The sequence below is a fragment of the Nomascus leucogenys genome, chromosome 15 (assembly GCF_006542625.1).
Source record: "Nomascus leucogenys isolate Asia chromosome 15, Asia_NLE_v1, whole genome shotgun sequence".
NCBI lineage: Eukaryota > Metazoa > Chordata > Mammalia > Primates > Hylobatidae > Nomascus > Nomascus leucogenys.
Genome location: NC_044395.1, coordinates 42,531,199 through 42,556,724, shown reverse-complemented (window position 1 = coordinate 42,556,724; position 25,526 = coordinate 42,531,199). Strand labels below are relative to the sequence as shown.

At 40.0% G+C, this 25,526-nt stretch overlaps 1 protein-coding gene and 1 pseudogene across 2 annotated transcripts in view; one reads left to right on the top strand and one right to left on the bottom strand.

Annotated features, from left to right (window-relative positions):
- The window catches only part of LOC115838639, a 30,111-nt pseudogene extending 29,124 nt beyond the window's left edge, over positions 1-987 (bottom strand).
- Positions 1-25,526, top strand: part of FAT3 (FAT atypical cadherin 3) — a 667,316-nt gene that overhangs the window by 170,672 nt on the left and 471,118 nt on the right. The gene's annotated exons all lie outside the window — the stretch shown is intronic.

Sequence of the window (25,526 nt, the reverse complement as noted above, 5' to 3'; positions counted from 1 at the left end):
AATCTCCGCCTCCCAGTTTCATGCTATTCTCCTGCCTCACCCTCCCGAGTAGCTGGGATTACATGAGCCTGCCACCACACCTGACAAATTTTTGTATTTTTAATAGAGACAGGGTTTCACCATGTTGGCCAGGCTGGTCTCGAACTCCTGACCTCAGGTGATCCTCCCATCTTGGCCTCCGAAAGTGCTGGGATTACAGGCATCAGCCACCACACCTGGCCCAGTGTCACCATTTTTGATGTCTTCCTTGGGCATCCTTGGCTCCTTTTTTCTCCTTCTATGTTAATATTTAGCCACTCGTACTGCAGTATAAACTCATTTGGGTGTCTCTCCCCTTAGGAGAAACTAGCGTTTTACCCTGTCTCCTCTCCCCTACAACCATTCCACTCTAACACCCAGTCAGTCATGGGCACATCCAGACCCTGTCAGTGTTTACAGAAGAAGATAATAGCTTCCCTCACCTACAAGCATAGCAGTAAATAGGTGTTACATCTAATAAATCTGAAGGGAATGGTGCACTTTCATGAGCCAGGCATTTTATAACTTTAATGTTCAAAAACTTACCGAGATGAATATGATCATGAATCTACTTTGTTCTGAGGAAACAGACACTTGGAGCAGCTGAGTATAGTGTTAAAGTGTAACTAGTCCCAAACCAGGATTTGTTTACTTATGCAAACCTTGGTAGCTGTGCTTTCCTGGCTGCCTCGTTGTCTCATATACAGGTGTTTTATCTAAGCCAGAGGGGCAGAATTTACAAGTCCATACACTTACTCTCATACAGCCTGGCAATGGAAGATCCCGTCTACATGTATGGATAAAATCATGGAGTGGTTTATTGCCAGTAAGAATTGGGTATTGAGGTATGTGGTATGGATCAGTGGCCTCTCCTGGCCCGTTGGTGGAGAACATCCAGGGACCCCGTGGAAGTGCAAGGCTGAGATGAGAAATCACAGCGCGGGAATCAGCCGTGGTGGGTCTCCCCATCTCATCATACCGTTCTTAGTAACAGAATAAGTCAGTAAGTTGTGTTTTGTTGGCCCTTTGTTACTTTTTCTTTTTTTTTTTTTTTTGAGATGGACTTTCACTCTTGTTGCTCAAGCTGGAGTGGAATGGCGCAGTCTTAGCTCACTGCAACCTCCACCCTCTGGGTTGAAGCGATTCTCCTGCCTTAGCCTCCCAAGTAGCTGGGATTACAGGCACCCACCACCATACCTAGCTAATTTTTGTATTTCTAGTAGAGACAGGGTTTCACCACATTGCCCAGGCTGGTCTTGAGCTCCTGACCTCTGGTGATCCGTCCACATCGGCCTCCCAAAATGCTGGGATTGCAGGCATGAGCCACCACACCTGGCCCTCTTTGTTACTTTCATGGGCCACACACCTTTATAAATAAATGAGATAGTGCAGTTTTTATCAATTAATGATGGTACAATCCTGTCTTACAGGAATTTCATGACACCTCACTTGTGCCACCAATGTGTGCTACACTAGACTGTAGTGGGGCTAAAACTGTTAACAAAACCCTTTTTGGTTTGGTCTTTATATATATAAAAAAACTGGGATTTTTGGGGGGAATTGGGCACTAAGCAGTACATTTGCCCAGATGTTAAAAGTTAATTTCTAAGGAACGGGGAGATCTTGTTTATGGTATGGGAAGGAAGCTTAAAGGGAATTAGTTTAATTGTGTCAGAATATTAAGCAATCTTCTGCCGTCTGCTGTCAGCAGCGCATGGGTCCCCTAAGGTTCGCTTTTCCATTACTCTGACTTTCTCCCCATCTAGATGGAGTTCCCAATATCATTAACATGCCTCACATAGTTTCTTTTGAAGCTTTGGCTGGGTTAAATCACTTTTACTTATGCAAAGTGGATTGACTAAAACCTTTTCCCCAAACACCTGCCAGACCAGCTATTTTTGTTTCCCCTTGCACTGGACTCATAGCAAGTCTCACACATGCATCACCAGATCACCAGCTACTCCGTTTAATTGTGCTGCTCTTTCCACTCATCCTCCCAGAGAAGCTCGCTTTTTCCAGAAACTGCCTTCCATCCCCCACTTGCGAACACACCACCTCTTCTCCTTCCCAGAATTTTTTTTTTTTGCCTGCCTTCTGTCTTAAGGGGATTGCCCAGATAGATATCAGTGATACTCTATTTGCGTGTGTTATGGAATACTGTTTTACAAACTTTTTTTTGACTATAATCTACAGTAGGAATTAGAGTTTACATTATGACCCATAATACACACAAATATACACATACACACATACTCATGTACACAAGGACCACCATAACAAAATCTGGGGGGCTTCAATAGCAGAAATGTCTTGTCTGTCAGCTCTGGAGGTAAGAAGCCTAAAATCAAGGTGTTGAGAGGGCCACACCCTCTCCGACTGTTCTAAGGGAGAATCCTTCCTTGTCTCTTGCTAGCTTCTGGTGGTTGCCAGCACTCCTTGGCTTTCCTTGGCTTATGGAGGCATTACTTCAGTCACATGGCCATCTTCTCCCTCTGTCTTCACATTGTCCTCCCTCTGTGTGTGTCTGTCTCTGTCTAAATGTCACCTTTTCATACCTGTAATCCAAGCACTTCGGGAGGCTGAGGCAGGTGGATCACCTGAGGTCAGGAGTTCAAGACCAGCCTGGCCAACATGGCAAAACCCTGTCTCTACTAAAAGTACAAAAATTAGCTGGGCATGGTGGTGCATGCCTGTAATCCCAGCTACTTGGGAGGCTGAGACAGGAGAATTGCTTGAACCTGGTAGGCAGAGGTTGCAGTGAGCTGGGATCATGCCATTGTACTCCAGCCTGGGCAAAAGAGCGTAACTCCGTCTCAAAAAAAAAAAAAAAAAAAAAAAAAGTCATCTTTTTATAAGGACACAAGTCATATTGAATTGGAGCCCACCCTATTAATTTTATTTTTAACTAGATTGCCTCTACTACAGACCCTATTTCCACATAAGGTCACATTCTGACATACACTTGGGTGGGGGATACCTACCCTGCTAGGGCTCCAACCTATTGTGTTTAGGGAGACACAATTCAACCTATACTAAATAACTCACCTTAAATAATGCCTTCGTGTTCTGTTCTGTTCTATTTTATTCTATTCCATTCCATTATTTTGTTTAGACATGTTTGTTGCTTTTCACTAACTTGATTTCACATTGATTTGAAAATACTGTTTGGGACAATGTTCTGAGTTTGAATCCTGGCTTCTCTGATTTTCAGTTTCTTCCCATAATAAATACAATCTTACTTCAAAGGATTGTAGTGAGAATGAAGGAGAAATAAGAGAAAGTACTTGGTAAGGTAAATATAGTAAAGACAAGTAAAAATGAGCAGGAAATCAGGAGCATTAATCTGTTCAATGAAACTACATAGAATCCTTTATATCTGATATGATCAGGACCTCGAGTTGTTTGTTAACGAAATAATTCAGTCAAAGTGTGGGATTATTAGCAATTACACACACATATATACCCATAATAAGATGTAAATTGTTCATGAGTTCTCCAGCCTTTTAATGTAAGACTAAGAGTTTTGTGGTTGTTTTGTTAAGAGTCCTATGATTGATATCAGACATCATGTTTCTTGCATAAAGCCCATATCATCTACTGACCATTTCCTTTGGAGTTTCTTTATAATGGAGTGAAAATTTCAAAACACGAAATAACCTGAGGATAGAATTATGACTAGAGATTCCTTTACCAGTAGAGGAAATAGTTAATGATATTCCTGTAAAATTTTAAGATTATTTTGTCCACATCTAATTTGATAGGTGATTTTTAAAAAATTGATTCTCATTTAATTTTCTTTCTGTGCACACTCATATGAATATTTAATTAAATTATAAAATGTTGTTAACAAGTAAAACTGGCATACCTAGGTTGGAGAACAAACTCAGTTGATTCTTGACAAGCCCACAACTTGGTTGATGGGAGCAGAAGAGGAAATATCCTACAGAAATGCCTATTTTCCATGACCCTTTATTCCAGCTATGGGCATGGGTTCGTATTATACAGAGGAAATGGAGAGCAATGGTTGATTTGGTGAGCCCCTTAAGTGGCAGTGGATTAAGGGAGCTTTTACCTTTTAACAACCACTTACGCAAATCAATTGTCAGCCACAGACAGCCTAGATGTTTTAGGAGACTCTTGTGTAAATCTTCTGTAGCACTAATATCTGTGTATTTACCAGGGATCCAGGGTATGTGATCAAGAAGGCAGATCTGGCTGGGCGCGGTGGCTCACGCTTGTAATCCCAGCACTTTGGGAGGCCGAGGTGGGCGGATCACGAGGTCAGGAGATGGAGACCACGGTGAAACCCCGTCTCTACTAAAAATACAAAAAAATTAGCCGGGCGTGGTGGCGGGCGCCTGTAGTCCCAGCTACTCGGAGAGGCTGAGGCAGGAGAATGGTGTGAACCCGGGAGGCGGAGCTTGCAGTGAGCCGAGATTGCGCCACTGCACTCCAGCCTGGGCGACACAGTGAGACTCCGTCTCAAAAAAAAAAAAAAGAAGGCAGATCTGGCCAACAGGAGGTGCAATACAGACAGAGTTGAGTTTGACTAAGTGTGATTCTTCCTGCCTGCTATGCTTCAAGAATGTGTTGGTGTGGGCTTGGGATGTATATATTCTTATTGAGGCATAGACTATTGGCTTTTCTTGGCTCTTGCCCAGCACCTCTGAGATTGTCAGGAAGGGAAAATACACTGCAGTGGAGTCGCTTTCTCTATTTACGTGAGTGACTTTTTGCCTGTGTTATTATTTTTATCTAGCAAAATGAGTTAAAGCTGAACTTTTAAAAAGACATATGCATAATTTCATCAGGTATTTATTATTAAATGTCAAGTGATGATTTATTAACTTAGTGAGGTAATGCCAAAGAAATCCATAGAAGGCCTGAAGTCTGGCTGTAAACAGCTGAGAGCCATTTTCTTTGTAACTGTCTTAGGTTTGGATCACTTATCCACAAAAGGTATAGGCCTTTGACTTTGATTCAGTGTCCTTGTAAGTGTTTTCTCTGCAGATCACAGTCCTCAAAAAATAGACCTAATATTCAGAAGATAAGGTTAATGAGAAATGGCAAGTATTGTAAATGGACCAAATTATGAAAGAAACCAAAATAAAGACAAAGATTTCTGAAGTTAAAAGTACTGTAGTTTGGCAGTAAAAGATCATATCATTGCATATTTGTGCATTATTTACTTCCTGTCAGATGTGCATTTTCTTATAAACAGCCCTATGAAGGAGGTACTTTCTATAAAGTTTTTTTCTCCAAAGAAACAGACACTTGGCCATTTAAATACTAGTTAAGTAACAGCAGGGTAAGCCACCTAAATAGAAGGGAAATAAATATCAAAATTAAATATAATATATAATAAAGTTATGAAGTAAGTTGATATGAACAGCAAATGAGAGGAAGCACAAATCAGTAATATTCAAGAGTACATAATTTCATAGTTAAAAGATTTATATAAGTATGTACAGATACTCACTAAGAGAATGCCATAAAAACAATGTGCCTGTAATTTACAAAACCTAAATGAAATGGAAAAATCCTGAAACAAATATAGATTATTAAACTTGACCTAAGAACAAATAGAAAATTTGAAAAGATTAAAACCATAAAGAAGGAGACTTCTTGTTTCAACCCTGACATACATAGAGTTTGGAAGTCCTTATTGCCATTCTTACAACAAGAGAAAAATGAACAAACTGGAAATTTACTTTTCTTGAGATTTGGTTACCTGGAGCAGAAACCACCAGATGCCATAAGCTGGCAGAGATACTTTACTAGTTGGTTTGATGAATTGCTGGAAACTGAGTGCAGGCTAGTGGGCGATTAATGAGCTCCTGGGAGTTGCTGTCTAAGGGGGTCTTCACACTTTCACAGGCTTTTCCCCCTGGAACTCTACCAGGTGCTCAGTAAGAGGATCCTCATGGCCCTGGGACAGGGGCTTGAAGGGGAGTAGCCTTCATGAAACCCTTCCTGACTCTTCTCCCTAACAAAGACCTCATCTCTAGGAGGAAAGACTTCCCCACAGGACAATTCTGAAAACTTATCCCAGCTGAGAGATGACAATTTGGTCCAAAGAAATAGAAACCATAGTCAACAGGGGAGCTTCAACAAAATAACCGGGAAAGGGACTAGAGCTGAAGCTAGGGCAGAAATAAAGCTCTACCTGTGAAGAGGGACAGAAACACATCTGAAATTCACACCCTTGAAACACAGCCTCACTGAAAGACTGAGACTTAATTAAGAAGACTTGCAGCACTGTCCTCCCCTACACTCTATCACAATGACAAAGCTCCAGTAATAATAATAGTGGAGCCCAGCTGAAAAGCTGCAAGGAACAGACTCTCTGTGAGAATCAGTACAAAGGTAAACCCCAAAGCTAGGAGGAGAGGAACAAAGAAGTCTGCTATAGGAATTTGAAGACTTTGGCACCAGTAGCTACAGTAAACATTAAACACAGCTCATCTCAGATTAATAGAAATTCTCACACCCATGGCCTATTTACTTCAATGCCTATTATCCTATAGAACATGTCTGGCTTTCAACAAAGATTTACAAGGCATGCCAAAAGGCAAAGAAACAAAAAACATCCAAAGACATAAAGCAAGCTTCAGAACCATACGCAGATATGACACGGATTTTGCAATTATCAAGTAATTTAAAATAATTATGTTTAATTTGTTAAAGGTTCTAATGAAAAAATTATACAACATGCAAGCCTGTATAGGTAATGTAAGCTGAGATATTAAAACCAAAAAAGAATAAAAGTAAATGAAATTAAAAATTAAAACCCACAATAACAGAAATGAATGTTTTCAACAAGTTCATAGGTAGATAACACAACCACGGGAAAAAATATTGATGAACTTGAAGATAAGTTAATAAACCTTCCAAAACTGAAACGTAAACCAAGAAAGGATGGGGAAAAAAAGAGACAAACAGAAAATTCAAGAGGTGTGGGAAAGCATAAATGATGTATACTGTTTTCAGGGTGAGTCTTTGTTTATTTTCTGTCCTAGGGGAGAAAATAATTAGAGTAATATTAGTCAAGAATTCTCGGGCTGGGTGCCGTGGCTCACACATGTGATCCCAACACTTTGGGAGGCTGAGGCAGGCAGATCTTTTGATTTCAGGAGTTCCAGACCAGCCTAGGAAACGTGGTAAAACCCTGTCTCCACAAAAAAATACAAAAAAATTAGCTGGACATGATGACACGTGCCTGTAGTCCCAGCTACTTGGGAGGCTGCGGTGGGAGGATCACTTGACCTGGGAGGTTGAGATGGCGGATAGCTGAGATCACACCACAGTGCTCCAGCATGGGTGACAGAGTGAGGCCCCATCTCAAAAAAAAAAAAAAGAAAAGAAAAGAAAAAGAACTTTCCAAAATTAGTAATAGACACAAAACCATAGTCCAAGAAGCTCAGGGAACACCAAGCAGAGTAAGTGTCAAAAACCAAAAAAAAAGGCCAGCACCAAAAACCCCATAGCTAGACATGTCATATTTAAAACTGCAGAAAACCAAAGGCAAAGAGAAAAAACCTTAAAGGCAGGTGGGAACAAGGGGACATAAAGAAGTGGAATTAGAAATCAAAACTTGTCCACTCTCCCTTTCCACCTCCACCCAACCATGCCTCCTTCACTAACAAGATACCAGGCCCATCAGTCTTACAGACAAGTTTACTTGCAAACTTGGTAGTACCATGGCCTCAGCTTACATACCCAGAGTTTGAGCTCCTCTCCACCATTCTGTCTCTAAAGAAAGAAAAATAAAGGTGGGTATGGGGAGACAAGTAGATGTAATGTCAACAAGAAGAAAAAGTCTGTGATACCTGAGGAAGATGTCTGTTTACATTGATTTTGTATTTGAGGTTTTCTTTCTTCTTTTTACTTTACCCACTCTTCTAAGTTCCCACACTCAGTGTCTTCTTAAATTGTTTAATTCAAGGATTTTTCACTTACTTGCTGTGTTTCCCTGAGCCAGTCTTATTTGCTTCTTTTTTCCTAAAAAGGAATTTTCTTTGTAACATTGAGAAGGCTCCCAGAAACAGTGAGTTAAATAAAATTCATTGCAGTATGTGATTAAGTGCCAGGTGGATATTGCAAAATGTAAATGTGATAGGAGTTTAGAGATGAGAGCTAGAGGTACAATATAGGAAGATATAAAAGAGTTAGATTTGAGCTAGGCCTTAAAATTTGGGGTTGCTATTTGCAGAGGTGGAGCTTATTTCTAGGGGTGTTCTAGGCCAGGGCAACTGCACTACTAAAGGCCCAGGGTGGGGGAATGTGTAGGACAATGCACTGGCTCATTTGCTCCATCAGCAGAGAAAAGTTTGTATTATGGAGTGTTACAAAACAAGTATGGGGGCCGGGCACGGTGGTTCACACCTGTAATCCCAACACTTTGGGAGGATGAGGTGGGAGGATCACGAGGTCAGGAGATGGAGACCATCCTGGCTAACGTGGTGAAACCCTGTCTCTATGAAAAATACAAAATATTAGCTGGATATGGTGGTGGGTGCCTGTGGTGCCAGCTACTTGGGCTGCTAAGGAAGGATAATTGCTTGAACTTGGGAGGCAGAGGTTGCATGAGCCAAGATCGTGCCACTGCACTCCAGCCTGGGCCACAGAACAAGAGTCTGTCAAAAAAAAAAAAAAGAGAGAGAGAGAGAGAGAGAAAGAAAGAAAAAGAAAGAGAAAAAGAAAGAAAGAAAGAAAGGAGGGAGGGAGTGAGGGAGGGAAAAGTTGTGTATCTTACCCTGAAGAGAAAAACAAGTAAAGGTTTTAGAACTTTCATCCATGAACTCATTCATTAGTTCCTCTATTCAATAAATATCAAGGATCTGTAAATGTCAGTCCCTACACTACCACAGAGAGTACAAATATTAAAAAGACATTATTCCTGCTTCCAAGGAGCTTTACTGCTAGAAAGACAGATGTGTTGATCGCTAAAACACACTGTGACAAGTGCTGTACTAGTGGAATGTATGCTGGATATGGGATAGCCAGAAGAAGGAGTGATTAATTCTGTCAGGCAGGAAGAAGAAAATAAAAAGAACTGGGAGAATGGAATCCCAAGTAAACTACCCTGGATAACCTAGTAGATAATCCATCTTTGTCAAATTCCCAACACTATTTCTCAGTGAGTGTTCATTTGACCTTTGAGGTCTTCTCCCCGTCTTTGGTCACAGCCTAACTCCATTGTTTGAAGACCATGTCACCATGGTATAATATGGCAGATGGATGAAACTGACCTACTGGCAATTTCCCCACGTACCTCTTACTTCCCATGATGGTTAATTTTATGTGTCCACTTGCTTGGGCCAAAAGATGCCCAGATAGCTGGTAAAACATTTCTACATTTGTTTGTGAGGATGCTTCTGAATAGCATTTGATTCAGTAGACTGAGTAAAGAATGCCCTCACCATTGTGGGTGAGTATCACTCAACCCAATCCATTGAGAGCCCATGTAGAACAAAAAGGCAGAGGAAGGGCCATTCACTCTCTTTGCCTGAGCTGGGACATCTATCTTCTCCTACCCTTAAACACGGATGCTCCCGGTTCTTGGGCCTTCAGACTCAGATGGTAACTTATACCATTGGCTTCCCTCATTTGCAGACCTTTGGGTTTGGTATGGAATTATACCACTGACTTTCCTGGGCCTCCAGCTTGCAGACAGAACATCGTGAGACTTCTCAGCCCCCATAATCATGCAAGCCAACTCCTCATAATAAATCTCTTTCTGTATGAACCCTGTTGGTTCATTTTTTTCTGAATAACACTGATTAATATGCCACCCTATCCTGTGTTCTTCCTCATGACCATTTTCTCACAAGCAGATCTCTCCTGTTTGACAGATGCTTCACTTTGGGGCATGGAGGTTGCTTCACTCTGATCATGGAGGATACTTTTCCAGTGCCTTCTCATGGTGCTCTAGAGGAGCACAGGCATCATGGAGGGTGCACCTGGGAGCATCCTTACAACAGCATCTGCTGCAATATGAAATTCATTGTGGCACAACCTTTCTCAAGCCATTCTCCAAAGAGGTTTATTATTCAGCAAGAACTTACTATAATATGATCTCATTTAATAATCTTTCCAGTGGCTTCTAAGGATGGCATTCAAACAAGGCTCCTGTTTATACATTAAGATTCATGCCTGTAATCCCAGCACTTGGGGAGGCCAAGGCGGGAGGATCACTTGAGCCCAGGAGTTTGAGACCAGCCTGGGCAGCATAACAAGACCCCATCTCTACAAAATAAATTAGCTGGACATGATGGCATGTGCTTGTGGTCCCAGCTACTCAGGAGGCTGAAGTGGGAGGGTCGCTTGGGACTCGGAGCTTGAAGCTGCAGTGAGCTGTGGTTACACCACTGCACTCTAGCCTGGGTGACAGAAGCAAGACCCTGTCTCACAACAACAACAACAAAAGATTCATTCATCAATTGGAGGACATTTAGAAAATTATATATTTGGAAAGGGGGCAATAAGAAGTTAGGGAATGAGAATGGCTAGAAATTTTGTGTCCTTAGGCAATTTGTAGAAATTTAAAATTTTCAGTGAGCAGTGAAATTCTGCTTTCTTTAGCAAAATTGTTTTGTTTTGAGCTTTCCCCCAATTTCCTAGTTAAATCTGTGAACATTTTGAAACTGAATATTTCAAGACATATTCTTGAAATTTGAAATGTGTCTTGTTATTGTAAAAGCTGAGAAAAATCTTCATTCCTTGGTTCATAAGTACATGTGCTTGATTGATACAGTGTTCCTTATATATCCTTCCTGGTTTCCACTATGAGTTCAGTTTTTGTTTTTTAATCTGGCAGCAGCAGAATTTTTAAAAAGAGACTCTCTTACCATTTGAGCCATACTTTCTTTCACTGTCTTAACATTACTATGGAGATTGTCTTGCTCTCTGAGAAATAAGCTATTTTAGGAGTTATTAGAGAACTAGATATATTTTATTTCTGATTCCTTGTGTTACCCCAGGCTCTGATAAAACTGTATTTTAGTAGCAGTTTATACACTTCTTCTCTGATTGTATTTTTAGCACATAAAGAGCCCTTAAAAATTCCTTTATACGTAAGTGTTCCTTTCTTAAATAAATGCCTTAGTGCCTCCTAAACTGGAGTACCCAAGGGAACCAAGGTGTTCTCCTCTCCCTGAACTAATCTGATATCTTGCTTCGTGACCTGGATTAATTTGCTGCCATGAAAGCTGTGCAGATGGTGGTAGACTTCCAGAATTGTTTCAGAAGGTTGAGGTAACTCAGATTCTTCCAGTGAGGAATTCTTCTCTGTGTGCACTTGGCCTGGAGGAACATTTTGCTTTCAACTCCTTTCCAGGAACCAGTAACAGCAAATCATACTAGTTACCTAATGTCCAGATTCCAGGTATCTCTGAAACCCAGGTGACTGAAATCTCCCAGGGTGGATTAGATAAAGGCATCCTAGTGGGCAAACACTAGACAGATCCAGGTTTCTACCCTCTTCCTGGCCAGATGAGGAATCCACTCTACAGAGCATGAAGGGGACTCCGTTTTTGTCATGATACTGTCAAGTCAGTGCCTTTTAAGGTTTTCTTCTTAATATCTTAGAAGGGTTGACCCATGAAGACCACAACAGAAAGGGGCTATGAGAGGCTAAACTTGTTTTAAGGTGAAACTCAATTGTTCTAGCTGCCAGATATCAACCTCGTACTATCTCTGCTTAGGCTTAAAGCCAGGTGATTTTATTAGATAGGAAAATTCTTTAAGGAGGTACTACAAGAGGGTAGTGGGGGCAAACCGTGTTAATAAGAGAAAGCCAGGGAGATGGAGATTGACTTTGAACAGTTACGGGATGTTTTCAAGAGAATGGGTTTATTTTATTCCCCATTGTGATGGAGGCTCCAGTATGCTAAAGGCTGGAGCTGCAGTAGTGAGGGGGAAGGCAAGCACAGTTCTTGAAGAGATTCTTAGAATTATGCCTTTTCACTTCATACATCTCTTAAACACCTACAACACTGAGTATCACATAGTAAGTGTTCTATAAATATTTGTTGAGGGGTAACATGAATAAATATTAAGAATGAATTTTCTAAGCTTTTCAGCACTTGTACCTTTGCTTCAGTTCATGCATTTACCATAGTTTGCCTGTGTAACTTTGGGTTGATTTGAGAGGAAATGCCCTTGATTACATAAATGTAACTAGTCAAGACTGATCAGACTGAAATCTAATGCAGGCACCTAATTTAATGAGGAGAGAAAAAATTACCAAAACAAGAGCATGTGTAATTATGCTAAATTTCATGACTTTGGGGTCATAAATGGATTTTTCTTGATGTTCATCTGACACGAATTAATTCCAGTTGTTGCTGACTATTAAGCAGCGGCTTGTAGGGTCCTTTATAATAAGAGGACATTAATTCCTGTTAAATTATGATGAGCCTCCTGCAGCATCATACATTTCATTCATATGGATGTCACTAATAGGGAGACAATAAAAGATGAGGAGGATCAAAAGGAAGCTTTTGCTGCAGAAATTGATGGGGAATGAACCTTCCCAGCCCATGAGGCAAAGTGGTGGCAAAGAGCTTTAGAATGGGTGTGTCAGTCAGCTGGGCTGCTGTAACAGAAGACCACAAAATGGGTGGCTTAAACAACAAACCTTTATTTTCTCATCATTCTAGAGGCTGGAGAGTTCAAGATAAAGATTCCAGCAGTATTCAGTTTCTGGTGAGGGCTCTCCTTCTGGCTGCTAGATGGCTGCTTTGTCCTCATGTGGCCTTTCCACTGATCACGTGCGAAGACCAGCATGAGAGATCTGAGGTATCTCTTTTCCTAAGGACACTAATCCTATCAGATCAAGACCCCCACTCTTATGACCCCATGTAACCTTAACTACCTCCTCATAACTCCAAATGTAGCCACAAAGTGAGGTTAGAGCTTCAACATATGAGTTTGGTGGGGGTGTAAGGAGGGTATCATTTGGTCCATAGCAGGGGGATAGCTTCGTGTTTGAACTCCAGTTCTTTCTCCACTCAGCTTCTTGACTCTGGCCTGTTGCTTAGGCTCTCCGAGGCTTAGTTCCCCCACCTGAAGCATGGGAGCAGTAATCACAGCCTGGGTTGGAAGATGACACTGAATTAAATAAGTGTATGAAACACCTCACTTAAGGCAGAGCACATACTGAACACTCACCAAATGCCAGCCTTCACTGGGATTTCGTCCTTTGCCTGTTCAGGCTGGGTTCCAGGTTTGCAAGGACATTTCTGATGTTGGGACTCCTCTTAGTGATGAGTGGATCATATTCTGGGAGAGCAGAAAAATCTTCAGAAGCATGGATCAAATATGGAACACGTGCCTATGTGAATAGGTGGTGATGTTGAGAAAATGAGAGGATTAGCAAGCATATGAACTCCTATGGAAATTACGGCATAGCGATGCAAAGGAAGGCATTTTTAATGATTTGAGTAAATGAGAGAGTGACCTTGATTCTGTTCTTTCAAATTATAGGATTAGGTGAAGGGCTTGCTTTGACGAGAAAATAAAATGGAATAATTTTCAGCAAAAGTTCATTTTAAAATTATGCCCATATTTAAATATTTTTCTTTAATAATCCTGTCAACTGTTAATGAATTAAACATTATGTATAGAAGTGTTGTTTTTATTTCTTCTGCTGCAGATAAGTCTCATGAGGAAAAATTATACATCTTCTCTGGGCTTTCTTCTCGTGATATTTAAAATTAAGTTCCTCTGGCCAAGTGTTATATATAATTCTTATTCATGATTTTAGCACAGATGTTAATAAATGTCACCACAGTATATTTGCTTTCTTTGTTAACCTGAATTGATGAAGCTTTCGTGTGTGTCTCTGTGTGTGTGTGTGTCTGTGTGTGTGTGTGTGTGTGTATAAACACATGAGTACACCATGAACAGCAACACTTTTAAAGCGATAAGCATATTTTTCTCCCTTTGTACTTGAGAAAAAAAATGTCATCCTGTGTCGTTCCAGCTGCATTTCAATACATTTGTAAATTTTCGTTAAATATGCTGCTTGTGTCCTGTGTATTAAGCCCTCTAATGAGCTAATATCAACCCTCCACTACAGTTTATCTGTGGAATTTCCTCAGCTCAGCAAATGCATCATCTTTCATTCATTCATCCTGTAGAGCACTTGTCAGTTGGTGCTATTTAGTGTGACAGGACGAGGAAAAAAAGCTGTGTTTTAAAGTGCTGTCAAATTATTATAATTTTTTTGGTCCCAGTCCTTGTATTTGGTATTCAAAAGAAACCCTTTATTTTAGGGCATTGAGCACAAAATTAGATCAGCTCCATAAGATAATGACCATATTTCACAGTTAGAAACCAGCATGATTGCAGGGTAGTGCTTACAGCTTAGAGTTGTTTTTTGTGGTTCCTAGAAGTGAACTTGTAGATTTATTTTTCTTTCATGTTTTGCCAGCCTCAGACAGCATTCTATACCAGTGGTTGGGAAAACAGAACTTTAATTTTTCTGAATTCAGTGTAGTGGAGTGGACATAATTTTTTGACTACTAAAGTGTCCTGATGCGTTGGTTTTTTTTTTTTTTTGACTCATTTGTAAGAAGAAGTAAGTAAGAAGTATACATTGTTCAATCCTGGGAAAAGAAAAAAAAATGCATGGAATGAACAAGGGTCAAAAATGTAAGGAATTTTAATAAGAGTTTACTTTTTACATTTCTTTTACCTGAGGGTGTTTTTAGGATTACAACTATACCTGCTGTGTGTGTGGTGGTTGGTGATTTTTTTTTTTAAATCATCAGATGTGCTGCAGCTGTGGAATTCTACAAATCCAGAAATCCTCTGTGCTATTTTCTGCCCTGCCTTTCTCACCTGCATGCTATGCAGCCACTTAAAAGGTCCCTTGAATTTTTTTATAGGGGTGTGTGTGTGTGTGTGTATGTCTCTGTGTGTATGTGCGTGCACATGTGAGAGAGAGATGGAGAGAGAGGGAGACCATAAAAATAAAATTCAAGTACAGTGGGGAGCGGGGAGAGAGAGTAATTACTCTGGGACCGTTTTGGTTTGTGGAAGGGTGGAGCTTTAACCGTGCTTCTGAGACATCTGAGAGATTATGATGCGATGCCCTAGTGCTGGACATACAATCTGACAATGCCTTTGTTGAGTCAACTTGAAGCCCAAGAGATGTTCCCCAGTTTTTCCATTAGGGGGGTCCTTATTTTTGCTGCTGTACGTTCTTGTGTCCTTTTTTTTTTTTTTTTTTTTGCTTTTTAGTTTTAGCTAACGAGTAAGCTTAGTAGCTAATGAGAAGAGGGAGTGAGTTTACGGAATAATTTTCCAGATCAGTTTCTGGCCCAGACTTCAGCTGCAACCAGCATGATTTCAGATGTGCCAGGTCCTTATTTGCGCATTGACCTCCCTGGCCTCCCTGCCAGAAGCAGGCAAAATAAACAATAAATAAAAAATATGGCTCCTTTCCTGCCATTTTCTTGGAATATAATCTTGGGGACATAAGCCAAAGCTCTAATAAGGAAAAATAAACCTTATGGGGTGGAAATTTTTGTATATCGTGCTCAATTTTATTTTTATTTTGAACATTAGGTACTGTTGGTATATGGGACAACTTCAAATGCGTACATCGAAGGTCTTAAAGGTGTGGAGTCTCTTAGGCAAGGAAACAGGGTAAAATATATATATTTTATATATACATATTAAGATATGACAGATGATAAAATTAGTGAAGGCCTCTAGGCAAGTTAGACTGACCTTACTTTTCTAGGAAAAAAGTTAAAGGTAATGTTTTTTGAGCCCTGCCATGTTAGTGTCACTCTGCTAGGCATTGTAGGAATTTCAAAGTCTCATCAGACCAAAATCTAGTAGGGAATTATATAAAATACTATAGTGTAAGAGCAGTATCGAGTGCCCAGAGAAGTACAGATGCATTTTCATGAGAGGTAAGTGTAGGGAGAGATTGTGTCCAGTTTATTGCTTCTGAAAGTGTGTCTACATACCCGCCACTTGTAAGAAATACAATTTCACAGGGCCCACCTGAACCTTTTCTCAGGGCGAGACCCAGGAATCTGTATTTTGACAAGCCTTCTGGTGACACTGAAAAACACTGGCTGTGTTTAGCGTGGAAGGAGAGAATCCAGGGATTCTCAGAGGAGGTGGTGATTAAGTTGGGTGGGAGGGGCCAACAGAATAGGCGTAGGCCCTGCAGGAAAGCGAAGTTCACAAAGTCTTTAAGTTGTCACCTATTTTAGTGCCTCCAACTCTTACAATGAAAGATTTATTTTTTCTGAATCTAAATTCATCGTGTCTTCTCATAAGCCTGTTTCCTCTGTTTGCATTCTCAGTGGAATTGTGAATCATGGTGATCATATTTTGTATAATAGCCTTTGCTATATTTCAAGGAGGATATTAAGTTCCCCAGTCTTTTCTTCCCCAGGCTAATTAATCCTCATTCGTCAGCCTTTTCTCTTACATTCCAACCCTTTCATCATTTTCATTGCTCTTGTCTGGGCTTTCCCTAAATTTTTCATATTTCTCCAAAGATATAAAGAACCAAACTAAACCTGGTGCTGTGTTGATATCTTTACCTCTGCAGGAGTAGATGGGCATCTTATCCCCCACATGTTATTATTATTATTATTATTTATTATTTTTTGAGACGGAGTCTCACTCTGTTGCCAGGCTGGAGCGTAGTCGTGTGATCTAGGCTCACTGCAGTCTTTGCCTCCTGGGTTCAAGCAGTTCTCCTGCCTCATCCTCCGAGTAGCTGGGATTACAGGTGCATGCCACCACACCCAGCTAATTTTTGTATTTTTAGTAGAGACAGCATTTCACCATGTTGGCCAGGATGGTCTCGATCTCCTGACCTCATGATCCACCCGCCTCAGCCTCCCAAAGTGCTGGGATTACAGGCATAAGCCACCAGACCCGGCCAATTTTTTTTTTTTTTCGAGAGTTTACCTAGTGAAGTAGCAGAATGTATGGTAGGATTTGTAACCTGTTACCCTTCAACTCATGGAAGATTGGAGATCGTTCACATTCACATGGGATTCTTAGATCTGTATAGGTACCAACCATTGTCTAGAGACTCCATAACTATTATGATTCCCACATAGATACATTATTTTTTCTAACATATTTAGCTGTAATAAGATTTAGCAAGATTCAAAATCTATAATTTTATCTTCTTATGTTTTCTCAACAAAGAGTAAAATTCCGACTATGATGGTGTACATCATATATATATTTAACTATGATGGTGTACACATATATATATATTTAATGTAAGACTATATTTTTAGAGAAGTTCTATGTTCACAGCAAAACAGAGAGGTAAGCAGAGATTTCCCATATACCCCCCTACACACACATGCACAGCCTTCCCCATGGTCAATATCCCCACCACCAGAGTGGTATGGTTATTACAACTGACAAACCTACATTGACACATCATACTCACCCAACTCCTACAGCTTCCATTAGGGCTCACCCTTGGTATTGGACATTCTGTGGGTTTGGACAAATGTATAATGACATGTATCCACCATTATAGTATTCAGACTATTTTCACTGAGCTAAAAATCCTGTATTTGGCCTGTTCTTCCTTCTATGCCCCAACCCCTGTCAATCACTGATCTTCTTACAGTTTCCATAATTTTGCCCTTTTCATATGTCATATGGATGAAATCATATTCTATACAATTTTTAATGTGAACAAAGGAACCCTTCTGTGTTTGAAAACATGTTTGTTGAAGCATTAGGCCAGACAAGTGGGGCCCATGATCATCTGTAAAACAGGGAGAATAGCATTCCTCTTTCCTGAAATTTACTGTGATGATAAGGTGTTATATATAAAAGAACATAGTAGGTGTTTAGCAAATGGTGGTTATTATTTACATGTTCCGTATTCTGTCTCATATGTACCTTTTAATCACCATGATCATTTGTTCAACGAGCCCTAGTTTATTTAGATAACACCTGTCAAATGGGGTCATATTTTTCTCCAACTGCACCTCTGTGTTCTTATCATTTTCTTGTTTTTCTGTTTCTGTGGAAAGGGGATAAAGGAAAGGTTCAGTTTTGAGAGCTTCCTCTGTCTGAATTGGCTTTCCCTATGCTGGATCTTGCCATAATAGGCCCCTTCATACTCAAATGAATGTCTAGAATTTCAGCTTTTCCTGCTTGAACGAAAAGCCATAAAAAAGGAAATAGTATCGGGGTGGGTTTGCTGAACAGCACAAAGTTGAAAATTTAAGACACTTTTCTATATAATCATTTGAGCTTTCACCAAGAATATTATTTCCATATATGTTGACAGGCAGGAGAGGAAAGTTTCTTAGCAGAACTGAGATGAAGGCATGGCTGGTCTCAGTGAGTCCTCTCACGAAACAGACACAGTTTTATTGGTCCAATTCTGCCCCTAATTCTGAGATCTGTGCATGCATGTTGGTGATGCTGGCACAGGTTTTCCTTCCAGGAGTTGCTATAGAAACAGGTAACAGCCACACCCACTTTGTCTGTTTTGCATTTTGCCTGTGGAGGTCTGGGGGTGCTGCCTTATGCGCCCTTCTTTGGTGGGTTGCTGCTTGGTTAATGATGCTCAGTCCTTAGGATTTTCTCTTGTTTGGCATACTGAAATATAATTTCCTATCCTTGTCACTTTTGGTTTCACTCCTTAGGCTTTGCTTTGAGTTATCTTGCTAACAACAAAATTCGCATATCTAAAAACAAGCTGAGAGAGACCACGGACACCTGCCCCTTATCCCCACCCAATTCATGATTGAGGCACTAGAACCTTTCATGAAATCACAACTGCTCCAGAAACTAGAGAACAATTGACAGTTTGAGGTTTAAAAAGAGAACTAGAAAAATATCCCACGGATTTGGTGATCTGGTCAATACAGAGTACTTTAAGTCAATTAGAAAGTTATACTTCCTAGGTCATTCTTCTTTTGCCAAGCTCAGTTATTGGTGGCTTTCCATTGCAAAATAAAATGTAGTTACTTTTGTAAAATTTTAAAGGTAGTCTGTCATTTCTTATTTTACTTTTTTAAAGCATTGCATTAGTTTTGTATTTCTCTACTACCTCTGCCTAGGAGAAATACAACACATGGGCTTGGATGATTTTCTTTCTTGGAAACATGCTTGACAAAGCTGTATACAATAAAAAGATAATTTTCTCAGCAGGAGAACAAAACACACTACCCTCTCGTCACTGGGCTTTTAAAAATCTGAAGAATAGGCCGCGCGGTGACTCACGCCTGTAATCCCAGCACTTTGGGAGGGCGAGGCGGGCGGATCACGAGCTCGGGAGATCGAGATCATCCTGGCTAACACGGTGAAACCCCGTCTCTACTAAAAATATAAAAAATAAGCTGGGCTTGCTGGCGGGCGCCTGTAGTCCCAGCTACTCCGGAGGCTGAGGCAGGAGAATGGCATGAACCCCGGAGGCGGAGCTGGCAGTGAGCCGAGATCGCGCCACTGCACTCCAGGCCGGGCAAGAGTGCGAGATTCCGTCTCAAAAAAAAAAAAAAAAAAAAAAAAAAAAAAAAAAATCTGAAGAATACACTTACTTAGATACATTTAGCTTGTATTTTAATATTTCTGCAGTGACATCGCTGCTTCAGGACATTCTGAATTGAAAAATACCAAACTTTCTTGCCCTGATGTGCTGGGAAAAGAAACATAGATTTTCCTGCCAATTTCAGTGTGGATAGCCATGGTGCTTGTTTAACTTGTTCTCTTAATAAGTTACAAACCTAGAATAATCCTGCCATTTCACAAATTAAAATGTGTTCTCGTTTGATCTAGTTTATTCAGTAGTGAGTGCTGAGGACATTCCACAGATGGATCAGCCTCTTCATTTGTTATTTGCCTTGGGTATTACATTCCTAGATGTTTGTGTGTTCTTGGCATGTCTGAATAAGGATGGGCATGGAGTCAGGATCCTTGGAGTGGGAACAGATGCCTCAGGCCATTAGCTAATCTGTCCTCCTGCATCACTGGAGCAGCAGGATTGCATTTGATTCACCTCATGTTGGCCATCGTTTCGGAAATGTGGGGCCTTATTAGACTGTACTCTACCTCTATGCTTCAGATGCCAGTGGCTGTGGTTTAAGAAGACACTAGATTGCTGTGGTTGGAAAAATAACATTTGTAGTGTTGGAAAGGACAGTAGGCATAAATCCATTTGCCAGCAGATGGTTCAAAGCATCTGACACCTAGGACCAATTTTGCAGGGTTTCCTGTTACTAGCTTTGCAACGTGCAAATTGGGACCTGAAATGTACTTTATTATAGCTCCTACCACCCCAAAGTTGATAAATGTGTGAATAATTGTATTAGAAAAAGTACCAATCTTTCAGCATAAGCATTTTTGCTTTTTTTTTTTTTTTTAAGAGATTAGATGTCTGTGTAGCCTAGGCTGACCTCAAACTTCTGGACTTAATGGATATTCACTCCCTCCTTAGCCTTCCAGGTAGCTGGACCTACAAGCAAGTGCCACCATGCCTGGCTATCTTTTGTTTTGTTTTAAACCCTGTTCCATGTGATTCAGAGCCAACCATCTCCACACAGTTAGGCAGTCTCCTGGAAGCCTACAAAAAAAAAAAAAAAAGTCAGGCATGGTGGCTCATGCCTGCAATCCCAGCACTTTGGAAGGCTGAGGTGGGTAGATCACGAGGTCAGGAGTTCAAGACCAGCCTGGCCAACATGGTGAAACCCAATCTCTACTAAAGATACAAAAAAAAAAAAATTAGCCAGGCGTGGTGGCACGCGCTTGTAATCCCAGCTACTCGGGAGGTTGAGGCAGGAGAATCACTTGAACCCAGGAAGCAGAGGTTGCAGTGAGGCGAGATCACCCCATTGCACTCCAGCCTGGGCGACAGGGTGAGACTCTGTCTCAAAAAAAAAAAAAAAAAAAAAAAACTTTCCACATTAACATCAATCAATGATAATTAATTTATATGGCACTCAAGTTAGTGTATTTTATACATTGTTCTCTAATTGGGAAAATGGATAGTGTATTTTATACATTTTTCTCTAATTGAGAAAATGGATGGTGTATTTTACACATTTTTCTCTAATTGGGAAAATGGATATGATGTTTTCTTAAGCGCATCTAAGAAACCACTTGAAGAGCCACTTGGTTCGGATTATTTCCAAACTTTGTCAGTGCTTTATCGACTAAACAGTGCTGACTTACTTGGGATGTGAAAACAGTTCAAATAGAAAGCCAGTCCTTGGAAAGCAGTTAACATCTAAGTAATGAGATTTTAGTGGGGCGTGAGGTCACCTGTGAGATGCCCTTGTGTAGCAGGTTCCAGTTAAGAGGGTGAATGCAGACAGAAATTGGTGAGACTCTCTGGATGGCTCCTCTAGCATCCTTTACAGATGCAGATCTGTCCACATCCTGCTGGGAAAGATTGATGCATTTGACCTTTGGTTGGAACAGATGATGATGAGCACCAGGACAGATGTGGGAAGTTAGGCAGTGTCCTAGGGCATTTCACCAGGGCACCTTGGATGTGTGCTTTGGAAAATACCAGTCAGACAGAACAAAATCAGGGCCAAGTAGAAGAATAAAGGATAATGAAGGTATTGAGGCAACTGTTTGAATCTATAAGCTCTCCTTTTGGGTTTAGAGGTGAATTTCTACACATCACTGTTTTTGCATAACCTGCTGTTTTGATAGTTCTTAAGAATCCATGGTGATTTTGTTGTGGTTCATTTCCTGTTGTAAAAATGCTAACCTATTATGCAAGTTTTTTCTAAATCACAGCTGTGGGGAAGAGTTCGCTGTCAGCTGGTAACAGGGTTGTGTTTCTCATTAGATAACTAAACTCATTACAGGGACCCTATTTTAAATTGTACACACTCTCAAATTCAATATAATATGTATTGGATGCCTCTTAGGTGCATTGCTGAGTTATGGGGATAACAAAATGAGAAGATATGGTCTCTGTCCTCTTAGAACATATTATATAGTCAGAAGGCAGGTGTATAAACCAATAAATACAAAGTAGTGTAATCAGTGATTGTAGCGACAGAAATATGCTTAAGGTAAATAATAAGCCTGGGAGAGGTCATTGTTTTCATTCCTAGAGAAGGAGTGTATGAATCAGGGAAATCTTCAGAGGGGAAGTGATATCTGAAGCCATTTGACAGCTGGATCAGAACTCAATAGAAAGGGAAAAAATACACAGTGGAAAATATACTGGGCAGAGCCGTAGCATGGACAAAGTTTCATAAGTGGGAATTTTTTTAGTCTTAAACCACTCTTGATGAGAGAAAATTGACTAACCAAACATTTAAAAGTAAAACAAAACAACAAAACACATAAAGTAATAGACCCTGACTTTCCTGATTATGACACAGAACCATTGCAGCTCACTGTGGATCTCCAAGTGATGGTTGTCCTTAAGCTCAGGTGAGAACTATTCTCCTTAAACTTAGGAGAGGACAATAGCAGTAGGTATAGAAGGTGCTTTACCCTTAAACCAGCAGGTGCTTAATGAATTCCTGTTGAGTCCATGGGGGTGGAGGGTTAGCAGGGATGATTTTCAGGTGGGAATTCTAGTCTCCTCCTCAGTGATTGGGAGTGTGTTCTTAAGCAAGTCACTTGTTGAAGTCCCACTTGCCTCTTGATCAAAATGAGTTTTTGTATGTAGATTATCTAAATTCTCTTCCAACTCTATTCCATCAACAATCAAAACATCTTTTAATTGATTGCCACAAATGAAGGAGAATAATTCATGTGTCTGGAAAATTTCCTCATACTGGATAACCGAGGTATTTCATGTCACTTAGCAAATCTTTTAGTAAATCCATCATTTAGTGAATGCATTTTAGGTAATGGTCCCCTTAGACCTTAAAGAAGCCAACTTTTGGTAGGCTAGAAAAAAATAACTTTAAAAAATTATTATTTAGGAAAAATTACAACAGCAACAAACTTCAGTGAAAAAGTTAAACATCCCCCCCACCCCCCCACACACAAAGAGAAAACAAAGATTTCATCATAACAATTCCTGGCATCGATTAGACTCTATGCCTTGCCGTGGTCCTGGTTGTTATCCTCCGAATGTGACCCTGCTGCATGCCAAGTCATCAGAAGGCTATGAGCACCTTTGGTAAGGATGCTACTTACAGTGAGTCTGCCTCACTGTACTTGCCTCCCCAGGACCCATCTGAACTGCATATTGGCCCTACCACTCTGGGGACCATGCCAAGAGGGTGCATACCTGTGTGTGCTCATTTCTGTCTGCAGTGACAGATGCATAATGTAGTTTGCTTAGGGAATTTGCTTGGATTCTTTTCTGAATCAAAGCTGTTTCCAAAAGTTGGTTTTTATGGGCATATCTTGCTGGGAATTGCCTTAGGTGCTGTTGGTAAATAACAAAGAGAGAGCCCTGTCCTTACAATGCTTGCAGTCTTTCCAAAACAAAATTGTGCCTATGATAGCTTTTAGGAAATCACTGGACCTGGAGAGAAAACATTTTTATAGTATCAGGACCTCCAAGCCAAACAACAATCTGTCTTTTAAATATTACAGATGAAGCAAAAGATTTTTCAGAAGGAACTTCAGTGTTTCCCTAGCCCCCTCTCCACCAGACCCCTGACTTACATTCCCTGAGTGAAGGCTCTTGGGCACAGGCTCCTTGTTCTCCTACCTCCAATTCATATTCCATTCTCACTTATTAGTGCTCCTTTGCAAACCAGAGCTACTATGTGACCTCTAGATTTTATTTTCCTTATGGAAGTGATCAAATTATAAAACAGCTTTCTTAAAAGCTGAATGTTTGTGTTGCTATTAACTTTTAATGTTTCATGATGTGCTATGCTCCTAGTAGAGTCTAGTAGTTGGCACAGAGACCATCTGACACACAAAGCCCAAAATATTCACAATTTGACTCTTTACAGAAAAACTTTGCTGACTTCTGCCTTAGAATTTTACTGGTGTTTAATATTTATTAGGACCACTTATGGATGATAATTATAAATCATAAATGGAAAAGGTCTTTTTGATAAATCCATACATCATGGTTTCTGCCTTCCCAAAAGTGGCCACACTTTTATAGATTGCTCGATGAGGATGCAGTGGTAGAAAAGGCTGAACCAAGATTGCATGTGGATAGCTATGCTCAGTCTTAGTTCAGGGGGACATCCTAGAACCCCTCTTCTTGTCTCCCACGCAACTTAGTATCGAGTGGGATTTCACATTAAAGTTCTGGTCCTGAAGGATTCAGCAGTTCCAGAAGACATGGCAAGAATCAGCTCTCAGTCAGCTTTTCAACTCCTTGATGTGGGGGTTAAGAGTAGAGAGAACTATCCGTCATAACGAAATCTTTACTAATAATTTAAATTCTACAGATTCCAGGACTATGGCATCTTGAATCAGTAAATCTTTCTTGCCTTTCCTTTTTTTAAAACAAGGGAAAAATATACAAACAGATTAAAGTGCACTTACAAACCCAGCTGGCTTGTTTTAAGCTCCCAAAGGAACACTTGATTCCCAATTACACTATTTTTCCTTTTTATCAAATTGCTAAGAAACAGTAACTCAATTGATTTAAATGATTTCTGTCGCACATAGCCTTTAAGACTAGTAATAGGTTTATTATGCTCAGTCATAACAATGATATTTTACTTCTATGAATGGTATTTTCAGCAGGGCTCATAAAATACCCAGTTTGATTTTGTTTATTAACTTTCTCATTTTCCATTAGCGGATGTTTTCCTGTCTCAGATAATTCTCCTGCCTGTTGATATTACACTATTCAATAGAAATGTGTGTTTCAAAAGAACAGACCAGATACTCTTTCAGGTTTGGATTGGATGCTTTTATTTAAATACATCTCAAAGAATAATTCTTCAGTTTTTTGTCAAATACCACTTTTAATGTTGAAACTTGACTATCACTTGAATATCACTTTGAATTTAACTCTTAATTTTGGTGGCTTGCTATTTAGTAGTTTCATATTGCTGAGAGTCTAAACATTAATAAGTAATTGTTTTCTATTTTTTGAGAAGAAAATATTCAGTTTCCATTTATTCAGTTTTTATTGTCTGCAAAATTAGAGAAGATGTCTGGTTCTGTATTAGGAGGTTTTAATTTGTTGTTTAAATATCTGTTGAGCCTCTTTCAGTCTGTTTCTGCAGCGATCTAAGCCTGCATAAGGCATCTGAATTATTTTTTCAGCTTCCCACTGTTTTATTGGCAAGTGACCATGTGTATGGTAATTGAGCAATTGTGTGCTTACATGGATTTATGAAATTTGCATTAGCAAATTTTAGAGATCTTACATTTTTGTCTCTAAGCAGACTTGAAGAGGAAGCTTTCTGAAATATTGCCTTTTGCTTAAAATTATATTTTTGCATTTTATTGAGAGACAATCGACCTCAAAACATTGAAGATTTGTTTCCCTTTCCTCTTGGCTATGTCTTCTGTTTTTTGTTCTCTTGAGGACTGAGTCAACTCTCCGTCTCTAAGTGGGGTAGGTGAAATGCTAAGGCAAGGGATAGGTC